The sequence below is a fragment of the Lygodium microphyllum genome, chromosome 2 (genome assembly GCF_053477565.2).
Source record: "Lygodium microphyllum isolate KBCC chromosome 2, Lygodium_microphyllum_v1.1.10, whole genome shotgun sequence".
NCBI classification, from domain to species: Eukaryota; Viridiplantae; Streptophyta; class Polypodiopsida; order Schizaeales; family Lygodiaceae; genus Lygodium; species Lygodium microphyllum.
In genome coordinates this window covers 177,643,617-177,658,908 of record NC_141136.1, presented here as the reverse complement: position 1 = coordinate 177,658,908, position 15,292 = coordinate 177,643,617, and the positions used below count along the sequence as shown (strand labels likewise).

The 15,292-nt window shown below is 38.9% G+C and overlaps 1 pseudogene; it reads left to right on the top strand.

Moving 5' to 3' along the window:
* Positions 1–1,079: 1,079 nt before the first annotated feature.
* Positions 1,080–15,038, top strand: LOC148040655 (purple acid phosphatase 18 pseudogene; annotated as a pseudogene).
* The last annotated feature ends 254 nt before the right edge of the window (positions 15,039–15,292 follow it).

Genomic DNA, 15,292 nt, shown 5'->3' with positions numbered 1-15,292 from the left:
GTTCACCAAAGATGTCGGAGGGTTTGTGAAAGCAAAGTCGTGTCTTCAGAAGACCTTGATAAATTTATGGATAGAAGATCAGCAAAGATGCGAAGATGAAAGAATCTGTGTACAATAATAGATCCGTCAAACTTTCATTGAGACCTCATCTATGCAGCAATGATAAGATCAAAAGCAAGTTTTCAGCTGAGCATAGAATTCATCCTTCAACATAGGAACCTTCAGTATAAATCTGGTTATCAACTACAGACAGAAATTTCAGCATTGTCCTTTCAGCAGCATCAGCCAAAGGATGGATCTATGGATCCACAGACTTAACAATAAACCCAAAGGAAACTTGATTCCAAATGTTGAGGTGAACAATATCACCCACTATCACATCAAAGATAGACACTACTTTCGTTCATTCGCCACTGATAATTTGAACCTGGACATCTCACTTAAAGCCCTGAATTGGAGAGACTGCTTGTAGCCACTGATGGCTGTAACAAGAATCACAAGCAGAACAGCAATAGTAAAGCTCACACCATCATACCAGCCTTTCCCCACACCATGGCTCTTGATACTTAGGCCTAAAGAAAGGGCTGGTATAAGAATTGGGCCTGAAACTGTCTTTCGTGACTCCAGTTTGTGAGGTCTTTCTTTATACCCTTACTCAAACAGTGTATGCAGAAATTAGGGCCGTACAAGGAACTTATGATTTTCATGTTCAAGAAGCAGAATATACTTTTGGCCTAAGCTGCAGGAATATGTTCGCAGAAGAATGCTCAAGGATAGATGCATTACCACCGAATCTTCTTGAGAAATGACAAAATAAAGGTTGTCTTCGTTATGCTTTAATAAGCTACTGCTCTGAGAACTAGGCTTCCTGCAATAGTTCTCTCCTTGAGAAGCTTCTCTTCGGCACCTGTCTGGTGGATACGGAGCTGCTTATTATCTCGTGTATGACAGCCTCTATTGCTCTAGATCTGAGTTCATCCTTTGATGGCCACAAAAACAAATCCTCTCTGTTCAGCCGTTAGGGAAATGAATCACTGACGAAAAGCAGGTTTTGCTATTGAGCACCTAAGGTGGCAGTTATGGCACGGAGCAACCTCTATTCCACAGAGCTGATGGCTTCCCTCAGCAATTTACAAGCTCACACCACAGGGAAAGTGGTTGTGTTGATTAGCTCTGATGTTTTGCAGTCCGCCACCACACGTATTGGAAGGTTAAACGGAGAAGGTGATGGCCAACATATTGAGAAGCTTGTCGAAGAAGGTGATGGTGTCTTCCGAAGCAGTTATAGCTTTCGTCGCCCACATTGATCACCACTTGGAGTGCAATCATAGTAGTCGAGTAGAGCAGTTGCCTAGAAGACCAGGTTTTCTTCTTGAGCTTCGTCGTTTTCTTCAGCGTCGTCAGCCTTGAAGCCTCCAAATTCACACTGGACATTCCCCACTAACCACCTCTTCGTCCTCTCATAACGATCAGCAAGGACCCTCCAAATTCCCGTAAAACTCTCTGATTTCGTCTCTCTTCGTCCTTCGATTCCCATTCATATCCTCCAGTTCTTTTTCTGATAAGTAATGCGGAGTGTGGCTGACGTGACGATAATGCTCTTAATCCTCCCCTTTGTCTTCTCCATCTTCATAAACAGAGCGTCCGTTCCTCTTCATCATCCCGACGTGACGATAATGCTCTTCGAGAGGAAGGCCTTCAAGAGATCTTTCCTGGGTCAAATTCATGAAAGCAGAACTCCTCACGAACCAGGAAGCAGAAGAACAAATCTGTGTATCTGTATCACGCCTTTTTCCCCCATCGTGCACACTCGTCCTTTTCCCCCCCAAAAAGGCTCGTTTTTAAAAATAGTCCTCTGTTCTCCTCATCTTTGTTTTTTTTTCTCTGATCTTCCTCCGCCCCCAAATTGGCTTCCCTCCCAGAAAAGCTTCTGAAAGCGGCCTTTTTTTTAAGACTCCTAAAGCCCCACAAGATTTTAGACAGCAAATAAATATGAGAGCATCTAAAGGTACGCTCCCTTGTTGCATCTCTCCAAAACATTTTAAAACTTCCTCATCAAAACCATAATCAGCATATCCTGACATAAGTGATGCCTAGGATGCTGCATCTCAGACTGGTAGTCTGTCAAACACAGCCTTCTCTTCCAGAAGAAAGCCACACTTGGCATACATATCCACTAAGGTAGTACCCAAGTAAAGCTCTGTTTTCAGACCCCTAATGGCTGCTTTGGCATGGAACTTCTGACCACTACAAATAGCTCCTGTACTCCCATCAGGCAAACAGATTAACATCAGGAGAGACTCGTTCAAGCTCTAGCAGTTCAAAATATTTTAGGACTTTGTGACTAAGCCCCACTTTAACATATCCTACAATCATTGCCGTCCAAGAAATAACATCTCGATTTAGCATTTGATCAAACAGATGCAGTACTTCTGCAGACGATCCACATTTGGCATACATGTCCACTAGTGTGCTGCTTAGATGAAGACATCTTTCCAACCCAATTTTCACTATTTCAGTGTTTATTTCTCAACCTGATTCCAAAGTTACTCTATCACCACAAGCCTTTATACAAAAAACAAGTGTAACAGCATCTGCAAGCCCATAATCGGCATATCCTGAAATGAGTGCTGCCCATGAGATTGCATCTCGAGTTACCAATCTATCAAAAACTCCATGTTCTTCTACACCCATGTCACATTTAGCGTACATGTCAACTAGAGCATTACGGATAAGTTTCTCTTGCACCAAACTCCTCTTCACTATATTCCCCGCATAGAATGAAAGAGCAAACATAACAACTAAGTATGTACAAAGTATCAAATCACACACACAACTTTTGGGTGGTTTTCTCACCTCGAATGCGCAGCAATACGACACCGTCACGTCACTTTATTCTTTACATTCATTTTATAGTGACTAGTAAATAAAGGAAGGCCCGGTCACACATTGTGACTGTTGGAGTTCCCATTTCTTGTCTCTCTCTTTCTTGTTCTTGCTCTCCCGCCATAGCTCGCATGCAAAGCTTCGATCCTTCTCACCTTTCATTATTGAAGATATTTACGATACCATTTTCGTAACCACATGATGTATTGCCTACGTATGAGTAGATTTACAATCCCTAATTTTTTCTGGTTATGATCAAAGTGTAAGTTAAGTTATGGCATAATTCTTATTGATCCTTCTATAACATGCAATCAAGATTCATGCTACTAAGCTTTAGGGTTTTATGTTTAAACCATGCAGCCTTTTCTAACAATTATGTAGTTGAAACGATATTTATACCAATTGACTAGAGTTTAATCTACTTCATGCAGCTCAAGAACCATTTCATGCTTTGCAAATTCCTATGGATTAGTAGCAAATTTCTCTAACGAATCATTGCGAAGAAGAGATGTCTAAGAATGCGACATGCGATTTATACTTCCATGCATAATCAAAGTGTATTATCATTATTTCGATTTGTACAAATGGGCATTAGTTAATCTAAGTTCGTTACTTTGCAATGCATAAAAACCACTTGCTAGGAATGCATAGAGATCTTATGCTCTTCATTTTCATTCGTTTAATACAAATGACCGATTCTTTGATCGTAAGTTATTTCCTTTAATTTAGCCAAGGTATTTCAATTGAAAGAGTGCATCCTAATTCCATAAATGATCTATGCACAATCGAAATGTTACGATGTTAGGAAGAAAAACCTGGACTTGTGGTGAAATATCCACATGGATGTTAGGAGATGATCCTTCCGCGGTTGCGCCTTGTGCCTTCTTAGGGGCCATCGTGAATTCAATCTTTTTGCCTTGGACGTAGATTTATGACCTTGGTCGTCTCCTTCGCACACCAAACTCCCTTTGTGATTCGGCTTCCTTGATCAATTCCACCGTCTTTCAGAATCAAGCTTTAGAAGGCCTTAAAGTGAGGATGCAAAGACCACTTTGTAGGGCCAATGAAAAAAAAAGGTTTTAATCTTGGCTATTGTGGATCCGCAAGAAGGGGAAAAGAGAACCCGACTATGGTGTCTTTTGGGGAAACCAAGGGCCTAAAGGGTTTAATTTCCGGGGGATATAAGGGAAGAAAAAGGCCTTAAACTCCAAGGGAAAAGGGGTGTAAAAGATCGCTTTCGGAAGGCAATTAAAAGGCGATTTTAAAAGATCCTGGGGTAATAAGAATCCACTTGAGAGGGCAATAGGGAAGGGGGTTTAGAACCTTGGGCTAATGGGAGCTTGTGGGGAACCCAAGGGGGAAAAAGGGGCTTAATGAGCTTTTTAAAGGCCTTGGATGGGACCCCATGGGAAAGGGGGGTTCTAAATGGACTTAGTGGATTGAAAAAGGGGGGCAAGGGGTGTAAAAGACCGCCTGTGAAGGGGTTAAATCCCGGGGGGTGGGGTTATAAAAACCCACTTTGTAAAGGCAATAGGAAAGGCCACGGGAAGGGGGGCTTTGGATCCCATGGGGGTTTATTAAACCCACTTGAAAGGGCCTTATGGAAGCCCACAAGAAGGGGGGCTTGCCAAAGGCCTTTAGAAGCTTCCCAAGAAGCTTCTAAAGCTTCTAGGGTGTCGTGGAGACCCACGTGGAGGAAAGAGGAAGGCAGCAGCTGGCGCAGAACCAATCGGCGGCGACAAATGGCGGATGGTTAGCAGCAGCGGTGTCTTTCTTCCCTACGCCTGATCGCTTCCACCCGCGATGATGCTCTCCACTCTCTCTCTCTCTCGACACGATCTACAACGTATGCTCCTCCACAGCTCCACCTCAAAATGGCGGCATCACGGCTCCTAGCTCTCCCCTTCCAGCTCCCATGGCAATGATTTTTATAGGGAGAGGGAGAGGTACCTCCCCTCCCCCACGCAGCCTAATGCATGAGCATCAACCATCCCCAAGCTCCAGCAAGGAGCTTAGTCATAGCGCGTCCTCTCCCTCTCCTCCAACACGACCGTCGGCTGGGGAAAAGAGCGGATAATTACGAGAAAAAAAATTGCCATAATTCCAACAATTATCCTTTTGGCCTCCTACCAAGAGGAGGTTCTTATGAAGAATGCAGTTTTTTTATTAAACCTTAGTCCTAATTCTCGATTGGCCCGTGAAGAGTGTATTATTAAAGACCGAACCGTTCGTAACCACAAAGCTGACATTGACATTCGCTGAAACTTCACATGGCTCCATAATATTTTTAGCAGAAATATTACAAAGAGACTTGCTTCAAGAGAGCTTTAAATTGAGTTCTTGATAAGGATAAGTTACTATAGCCAAGAAATAAGAGAAAAAACTCCTCTTAATTCAACTCAAAGCATCTATGAATGATCTAGAAACATTTCCTTGCCATAGGGGCACATAATACTTGCATATTTTGACAAGATGTCTTTTGTAAAGTAAGAAATGAATTAAAAGAACAATGTTGTAGCTAATTCTCTAAATATGGTTGAAGATATCAGCCCCAAATCAGCCCATGGAAGAGAAGGGGTTCAAAGAAATAGAAGATGTAGAAGAAGATTCATAGAAAGAAATAGAAAATGTATAAGAATACTAACAGAGAATGAAGCCTGTCAGCTTATTCCTGCATTATGAGAATATAAAACTCTTGTAGACAAAAACGTGTATAAAATGATATCTTCCTCTATGTTGCTGAAATTGCCAATCTAATGCTTGCATTGGCTCCGAAAGGGAGGTAAAATACCAGGACACCTGACTAGAATTCAGCCAAATCACTCCTTTTTCATCTCCCACTTTGGTGCCTGAAAACAGCAATTGCGTGTCACACTATTTCGATAATCTCTCTTTTTACATAAAATCCTCTCAAATTAGTTGAAAGTACATGCTTTCTTTTACATGTTATCATAATCTAGAAGTTTTCTACAGTTTTATGGATTTTTAAAAGAGATAATATCTAAAATATCAAAAATTGACTAAAACTTGTCCAAATATCTAATATTTTTGAGCCATGGACACTAACACTAATGCCTTAAATGGCATTGGCTCTCTAAATCAATAAGAAAGCCACACTCTATATTTTTTTTACACGATCTGTGCATAGCGGCACGACATCCACCCCCTCCTAACCTGCACATCCTCTAGCATGTGTCAAAGTCTTATGGATCTGCAGTGTTAGAAGAAGTATCTTCTAACATGTCAATGTCTTCATCTTCTGCCTCTTCTTCTTCCTCTATGTCTTCATACTCTTGAATTATATCCAAGTTTTCTAACTCATATATTGAACTTTCTCTTCATTTGAAGAGCTTGATTCTTTTCTAGCTATGGGTATCTTCATGCTTGTTCCATCCGATTCAGCCAATGAATATGTGGCATTGTCATGAATAACCTTTACCACATACGAGCCAAACCAATACTTTACCATCTTCCTAGAAGCACTGTATTGATTGTCTAGGATGCTGTCATAGACAAGCACCCAGTCATTTTCTTGAATTTCTCTTGGCCAAAGTTGATGTTGCTTTTCAAATCTTTTTTTGTTATTTAGTCTTGTTTTCTTTAGCTTCTCAATAGTTGAACATCTTCAAGCCTTCTTTCTAGGCCATATGTGCAAAGTCAGCAACTCTTCTCTATTGATGTTGTCCTCCTAAGGTAGAAGACTCCATGTGAGAATAGATTCTTCAATTGGCATAATTGGTTGTTGTCCATGCATAAGTTCAGCTGGCATATAGCCAGTCACTATACTGTGAGTAGTCTGGTTAGCCCATAATGCAAAAGGTAGCATTTTAGGCCATTCTTTGATCTTTCCTCTACAAGACTTTGCTAGAGCTTTGAGAATAGGTTGGTGCCCTCTCTCACTTTTCCCATTGCCTTCGAGGTAGTAGGTTGATGGTAAAGCCAACTTAATACCCAATTGAGCAAAGAATTTGCATGCCTCATCATCATCCATCTCTCCTCTATCTGTAGTTACTTTACCCACACAACCATATATGCAAAACACATCTTCAAGAAAAAAATGACAAACAGCTTGAGTGGCCTTGGTTGTTAAGGCTTTGCCTTCAACTTGATTGGTTAGATCATCTCTTTCAAGCACTAAATATCGCATGTTCCATATTTCTATAGGCATGGTTACAAGATCAATAATCCATCTATAATGTATAGACAAGGGATAAGTCGGTTGTAACCCATGTCGATGCTTGACCATAGAATACATCTGACACACATAACATATTTCAACAAAATGTGCTATGTCCTGATACATGTTTTGCCACCAATATTTTTCTTTGACTTTACTAAAGGTTTCCCATATGCCTCTATGGCTAGCCCACAAGCTTTCATGAAATTCCTTCATTACCTATTGTTGCAATCTTTTGTTACCTAAAACTCGGACAAGTGCTCCTTTCTTCTTCTTTGCGTGCTTCCATAGATGCCCTTCTTTAAGAAAAAATCCATAAGCTTTCTTCTTAATATACTTGAACTCTTCATCATTCCAAGGCTCCTCCTTCTTCATTGTGCTCAAATATTGGACGTCTTCTTCATAATATTCTTCAAGAAAATGAACTAGAACTTGAGCAATGCAATGAGCATGAGGGCTTCTAGTTGACCATCCTTCTTGCATAGATAAATCTTTGATATTTGTTGCTATATGCTGATTTACAGCACTACCTTTTTCTATTCTTACTGTACTTAATGCTATACCATTAAAAAGATAAGCTTCACCTACAAGATTCAACTTTGGGTTTGTATATGCAGCAAGTGAAAAGATACTTTTAGCAACCATGGAATGAAATTCAGCAAGTATAGATTCTTCAACTTTATCTTCTTCCATCAGCTGTTCTTCATTGTCATATCTTGCACATGACAGGATGTCAGCAACTAGATTCCCCTTTCCTGCAATATGCTTTAATTCGAGGTTGATAGATTTAATATATGCAATCAATCTTAGCATAGCAATGTCGGGTGTAGAGCAGTTGGCAATCATGCCCAAGAGTTGAAGACAATCAGTTTCTACCACTACGAAAGCACCTATAAAGTATTCACGATCACACTTTAATGCTATTACAACTCCCCACAATTCCCTTTTTACTTGTGCATACCTTCTTTGACATTCATTGAGAACCTTTGCTCCAAAAAAATTTGCATACATGTTACCTTCAAGGTCTTCTTCGCCAACAACCCATCCTATCCCAATGGGACTTTATCCACAATAAGGATGATGGGTTGACCATTTGAATAATCAGCCCTTTTTAGAGTGGCGGCTGAAATTAACAACTTCTTTAGTTTGCATAAATTGAGAGTATGCTCTTTCCCCCAATAGAATCTTTGGCCTTTTCCTAATAATTGATAAATATTTTTGGTGACATGAGAAAAATGTGATATCCATATGAGATAGAATACACATGCGCCAAGAAATCTTCTCATCTCTAAGATATTTATGTAATTTTCTTGCATTCTGCTGATGGCATCTATCTTGATTGGTGAAGGTTTACGTCTGTAGGAGCCACATAGATGTCCGATCACTAGGACTTCTTCTACTCCAAAAATCGACTTAGCTCCAGAAAGAGTAAGATGTACCTCTTCTAACCTTGTCAAAATCCAGTCTCACAATCATGAATATGGTTAACTACAAATGCCTTGCAGCCATCTTCGTCAAGCTCCTCATTCTTTTCATTGATTTCAAATCCCTTGATAGGTACATCATCAAGAAATGGAAGAGTAAGTCATGGAATAAAGTCCCTTCAGACTTTGTGCATGGCATTCATCATATGGGCTACGGAGTTTGTTGCAGCTTGTGGTAGTCACTACCCACTACTCTCACTGATTCAGATTTTCTTTGGTTTGAGAGTTGCAAGTCCGGGAGCCCTGTGGTGCTTCGGCACCTCCTGAACCTACAACTCAAATAATAAAGTAGTATAACTAACCGACTAATTAACATCATATATATCTCTCTCTATAGCCACCTAACTAACTAACCTACTAATTAACATAAACACAAACTAACATCATAAAACCAACCATCTAACAACCAACTAATCAATATAAAATAACTAGTTACTAACATGACTAATAACAACTAAAAATATAAACTAATATCATATATATACATACATACATACATACATACATACATAAATACATACATAAATACATACATACATACATACATACATACATACATACATACATATATATATATATATATATATATATATATATATATATATATATATATATATATATATATATATATATATATATATATATATATCCATGTAACACCTAACTAACTAACCTACTATCCAACATAAATACAAACTAACATCATAAAACCAACAACCTAACAACCAACTAATGAATATGAAACAACCTGCTACTAAGATGACTAATAATAACTAATTACTAACATGTCGAATAACAACTAAACACAAACATAAAAAATCCACTCTCTCACCAACATAACTAACCTACACACACTCTCTCTCCCCTCTCTCTCTCTCTCTCATGTTTATCTTTAACCACCCAACCACTACTAACCTACTAACCAACATAAACAAAAACTAGCATCATAAACTTACATTAACTAACTAACTTATAATAACTTACAACTCACAACAAAGAAGACAGAAGCTACTAACCTAACTACCCAACTAACCAACCTACTTTCCTCTCTCACCTCCTCCTTCTCTCTCTCTCCTTACCCAACAAACCAACCCATAAAATGTGTGTGTGTGTGTGTGTGTAAGAGACAGAGAGAGAAGACAACAAAGGAGGAGAGAGAGAAGTGATAGAAAAAGAAGAAGAAGAATAAGAAGAAGAAGAAGAAGAAGAAGAAGAAAAAGAAAAAGAAGAATGAGAGGAGAGTGTGTGTGTGTGTTTTTGTGTGTGTGTATGTGTGTGTGAGGGAGAGAGAGAGAGAGAGAGAGAAATCAGGGAGAGGGAGAGACAAAAAGAGAGAGCCTACTATAATATCATATATATGTATCTCTCTCTGTAACTACCTAACTAACTAACGTACCAACCAACATAAACACAAATAACATCATAAAACCAACCAACTAATAACTAACTAACCTACAAACTAACAGACTAATCAACATAAAACAGCATGTTACTCATATGACTAACAACAACTAAACACAAATATAAACTAATCTACTCTCTCACTAACATAACCAACATAACTAACCCACACACACTCTCTCCCCCATTCTCTCTCTCTCTCTCCGCCCTGTTATCTATCTTTCTCTCTCCCCTCTCTATCTTGAACCACCCAACCAACTAACCTATTAACCAACATCATAAACTTATAATAACTCACTAACTTGTACAATAACTTATTAACTCACAATAAAGAAGATAGAACCTACTAACCTAACTACCCAACTAACCAACCTACTAACTAATCAACCTACTCACCAAACTAATAATAACAAATAAACTAACAAACACAAAAAAATAAAATTACAATCTCACAAGGAGAGAGAGAGAGTCCACCAACCTAAATAATAGTCGTAAAATATTGCCCAAATTACCAATCCTCACAAAAAAAATTGTACCAAGCAAACCAAAACACTAATAAATTAAAGTGGACCAATTAGCAAACCAACCTACCATCTCTCCCTCTCCCTCCCTCCCTCTCTCATAACTAGCCCATAACTAACTTACAATAATGTACTCCAACTAACCTACCTAACCATCACTAACTAACTAAGCTCCTAACAACTAACTTACAATAACTAACAATAAGTGACTTACTAATAACTCCCTCTCTCTCTCTTTGACCACCTAACTCACAATAACCTACCAACTAACAATATCATAAACTAACCAACTAATAACCAACTTACAATTATTATTATTCTCTCACCATCCCCCCTCTCTCTTTCTCTCTCTAACTAGCCTACCTAACCACTAACGTACTCTAACTAACCTACCTACCATCTCCAAAAAAAATTCATCCCTCTATCTCTCTTTTCTAAAATTTATTTCCTCTACCTCTCTCCTTTCCTGTAATAATAAAGGAAATCACTAAACTAACTAACTAACGAATGGATAAAAATTTTAACTAATCCCAAACAATTAAAGTAAACAAATAATTTAAATAACGCAACCTTACTAACTTACTAATAACATAATAAAGTAAATTAAATAACTAAACTAACTAACTAACTTTAAACTAAACAAGCAATTAAATTAATATAAACTCACACACATAAGCTTAACAATATTTTAAAGTTATAAAATTAAGTTAACCCTAAAATAAATCTATAAATAAAAAATTAAAATAGCATAAGTCGACACACTTAATCTTACTAATGAACCAATCACTAAAAAAGTAAACTAACCGTGAACTAAATAAACAACTAAAATAACACTTTCTCCCTCCCCCTCTCTCTCTCTCTCTCTCTCTCTCTCTCTCTCTCTCTCTCAACTAATCCAATCAATCAATAAAATAAAATAAAAAAACCATCTAATACGTAATATAGATAATAATAATAATAAAGTAAGTAACTAAACTATCTAACTAACCAATCAATAAAAAATTAAACTAACTCTAAACTAAATCTATAAATAAAAAATTAAAATAATACACATAATATTACTAAGTAATAACATAAGGAACTTACTAACCCTAAAAAATTAAAGTAAACAAGCAATTTGAACCATACAAACCTTCTAACTTACTAATTGATAAATAATTAAACTAATCCTAAACTAAATCAACAACTAAAATACCATGTTCTCTCTCTCTCTCTCTCTCTCTCTCTATATATATATATATATATATATATATATATCTTTTAAGTAATCTAATCAATCAATAAACTAAAATAAATAGACTGTCTAATAGATTATAAAGATAACTAAACTATCTAAGGTAAGTAACTAAACTAACTAACTAACTTACGTTAAATAGTTTAGTTGGTTTGTTAGTTAGATAACTAACTAACTAACCATTCCTGATAATATAGATAAAGTAAACTATCTAAAGGAGAGAGAGAGAGAGAGAGAGAGAGAGAGAGAGAGAGAGAGAGAGAGAGAGAGAGAGAGATCATTAAATGTAGGTTTACTACCATCACTATCACCTTCACCATCACCATCACCATTATCATTATCATCAGCACCACTAACACATTCTCTCTCTCTAAACTAATCTAATCAATCAATAAGCTAAAATAAATAAACCATCTAACTAAACTATCTAATAGATAATATAAATAACTAAACTATCTTTTTTTTGCAAGTAAAATGTGCCTGATTATATTACTCAAAAAAACTGATTACAACCGAGTGCTCATGCTCAATAGACTAGCTGGAGACGATGCAAATTCTCAATTACATCATGTATACAATCCTCTCAAGGCAGTCTGGGGGGGATAGGGGCAAGAAGCCATGGAGGGGGGATGTATCACGATCTAGGGCAGCTTGTCTGCATCACGAAGAACAAGCCTTGACCGCCCCAAGTGAGCATGAACTGACAACAAAGCTCGTGATGAGCCTTGGACTCGCCCTACACCTGATCCCATCGGTCGCATAGGGAGTGGATGATGGAGGTCCAGAGCTCTACTAAGGTCACCTATACAGAAAGTCTCTCTCCGCCAAAAGCCTCCTGACACTGCACCTTCTAGATATGCCATCCAGTAAGATTCCCTATGATCTCCCATACCTCAGAGCGGTCTGCTATGGGTTCTAGTGCCTCGCGGTGTCGTGTTGCTGCGCATCTGAGCCGTGAACACCTCCATTTTTGTTTTGCATTTGTGTTAATTTCTGCGTGTGATTTATTGTTTGTGTGATGCATTTTAGTAATCCGCAGCCAATGTATATATTTATTGCACATTGGATCCAAGAAATCATTAGGAATGGACTCCTAAATCTTCTGCTCTTGTAAACAGGGCTATTTTTATTGTGTGCGTGAGGCAAGAGCTGAGGCAAAGGTCATGGTGTATGCAAGCTCATTGACACTGTAAGAGAGGGCTGGGTTGTATTGGTGATTTATCATGGTGATGCATCTCTATTATTGTTTTAGGAGGCTATGTTCCTGGTACTGCCCTCTGCACAATCCCAAGCAAGTCTAAGCTATGAGAATTCTCTGGACTGAGATATGTGGAATAATTGGATGATATGTATTCTCATCACCCTAATCTTTATTAACACCTAAAGACGTGTGAAGCACATGTTCTCTAAGGGATCCAAAAGGCAAGAAGATCTAAGGAAAGAAAAAGCTAAGAAAAGAGAGAGAGGTATATTTTTGAAAAACGTAAAGTGGCGGGTTGCACCTGAATTGGAGGAGGGGCCCTTCCTTTTCGCTTTCTGAGGAGATGAGGGAGCGATGCCGATTACTGGGAAGGCAGAGAAGACAAAAAAGGAACAGAAACGCTGGATTGGAGGGTGGAGGAGTGCAGCAACTTTCGGAAGAAGGGAGGATCGTGAGGATTTTTGGGAAAAGCAGGGATCAGATTGACAAAGAGGGGGAATTCGTCTCCTCAGCAATTTGGGGGTATCATCAAAGCATCAATAGGCGTTCTAAGGAAAGAAAAAGGCGGAAGTTGCTACACATGCGGAAGATGGAAGCTATATGAAAAAAAAATAGGAATTCTGATACATTCCAGTGTTAGTGGCAAAGCTAGGAGGAGAGTATCTGGACGTCGTCATCTCCTCCGGCGACCAGTTTGCGTTCTGAGAACCCTGGGACGGCAAGCTCTCTCTGGACCGTAATGGCGGAACCTTGTCCGCAGTTGCCGTGCATTTCGCGAGTACTGGCTCTCCGAGCGTTTCAATTCTGAGCAACTGATTGAGCTCAAGTCTCTCTTCTTCGAGGATCTGGATGTTTTTCATCCTGGAGTTTGACCTCGAACCAGTCTCGTTCATCAAGCCGGAGAGTGAATTGACAAAAGGAAATTTGCGCGAGCTAAGTATCAAACTGAAGCATGAAAGAGGAAAAATCAAATGTCCTATTCGCGTGGGGAACAAAGCGCCTCGTTTAGTTCCACAGCAGTATCTCTTCCCATATCCAGAAAATTCAACAACAACAAGCTCTATTTGATTCAAGCTTTGGAATCTGATGCTAGAGTGCATAATTTATCATGCCGGAGCCGCTACTACTGAATTGCCTGTCTTGGACAATATCTCAAAGGTGTGAACCAAAGTGATGTGTGTGGAGCTGATTGCTAACAGATTTTTGCGCAAGATGACGAGCTACAGCTCCTTCACCTCCACTACCTTTTGCATTTGGAGATGAAGTACACTCTCGGCAGTGAATTCAAGCGTTTGTTGCAAAAAGGTATGCTAACATAGTACAGAGGAATCCTCAAGATTATGATGCCCTTTACAATTGGGCTTTAGTTCTCCAGGAGATCTTTCGGAGCAGACAGATTGGACTTCCTCAACCCTGAATCAAGTTGCGAGCTCAGATTTTGATGTTTCTATACTCCCAGGAGATCTTTCCTATGTTGACTATATTCAAGCCGCTGGGACTCGTTTGGAAAACTTGTTGAGCCCTTGGCTAGTTCACGGCCATGGATGATCACTGAAGGGAATCATGAAATGGAGGAAATTCCGCTGGTTATTGAACCGTTCAGATCTTATAATACAAGATGAAAAAGGCCCTACAAAGAGAGTGGATCAGACTCCAACCTTTATTGTTCTTTTGGGGTTTCTGGTGTGCATGCTTTGATACTAGGATCATACACTGACTTCAGTAGGGACTCTATTTAGTATAAGTGGCTGCAGGCTGATTTGGCCAAAGTGGATAGAGTCAGAACCCCTTGGCTCCTTGCTGTCATACATGCACCTTGGTACAACAAGAGCAATTTCAAATATCAGGGTGATAGTGACAAAATGATGAAATCCATGGAGTTCATCCTTAAAGAAGCAAAAGTTGATATGATCTTTGCAGCCATGTTCATGCTTAAGAACCCATGACTCGAGTTTTTCAGCATCACTTTGATCCTTGTGGCATCATCCACATAACCATAGGTGATGGAGGGAATCGAGAGGGATTGGCTAACAGGTTTCTGGATCCATAGCCAAGCTGGTCTGAATACCGTGAAGCAGGTTTTGGTCATGACATTTTGAAAGTGGTAAATTCTACTCATGCACGAAGGACTTGACCTCATTATAGAGATGTTCTTTTGGAGTTTCTGTAATTCTCTGCTGAACTAGTAACTGCCAAGTTACGAAATGAACATGCTGATGTGAAGAGTGTTTCCCTTCCTACTTTAACTGTCTTCAAAAACCTGAATGTAAACAGTTTATGAGATACTTCGGTTTATCCTGAACATGGATTTCTTGTAACTCATTTGACAAGGAATATATGATCTTTGACATCCAATATTTGAGTTCTTCTTGTTAGCCTCTTTCCTTG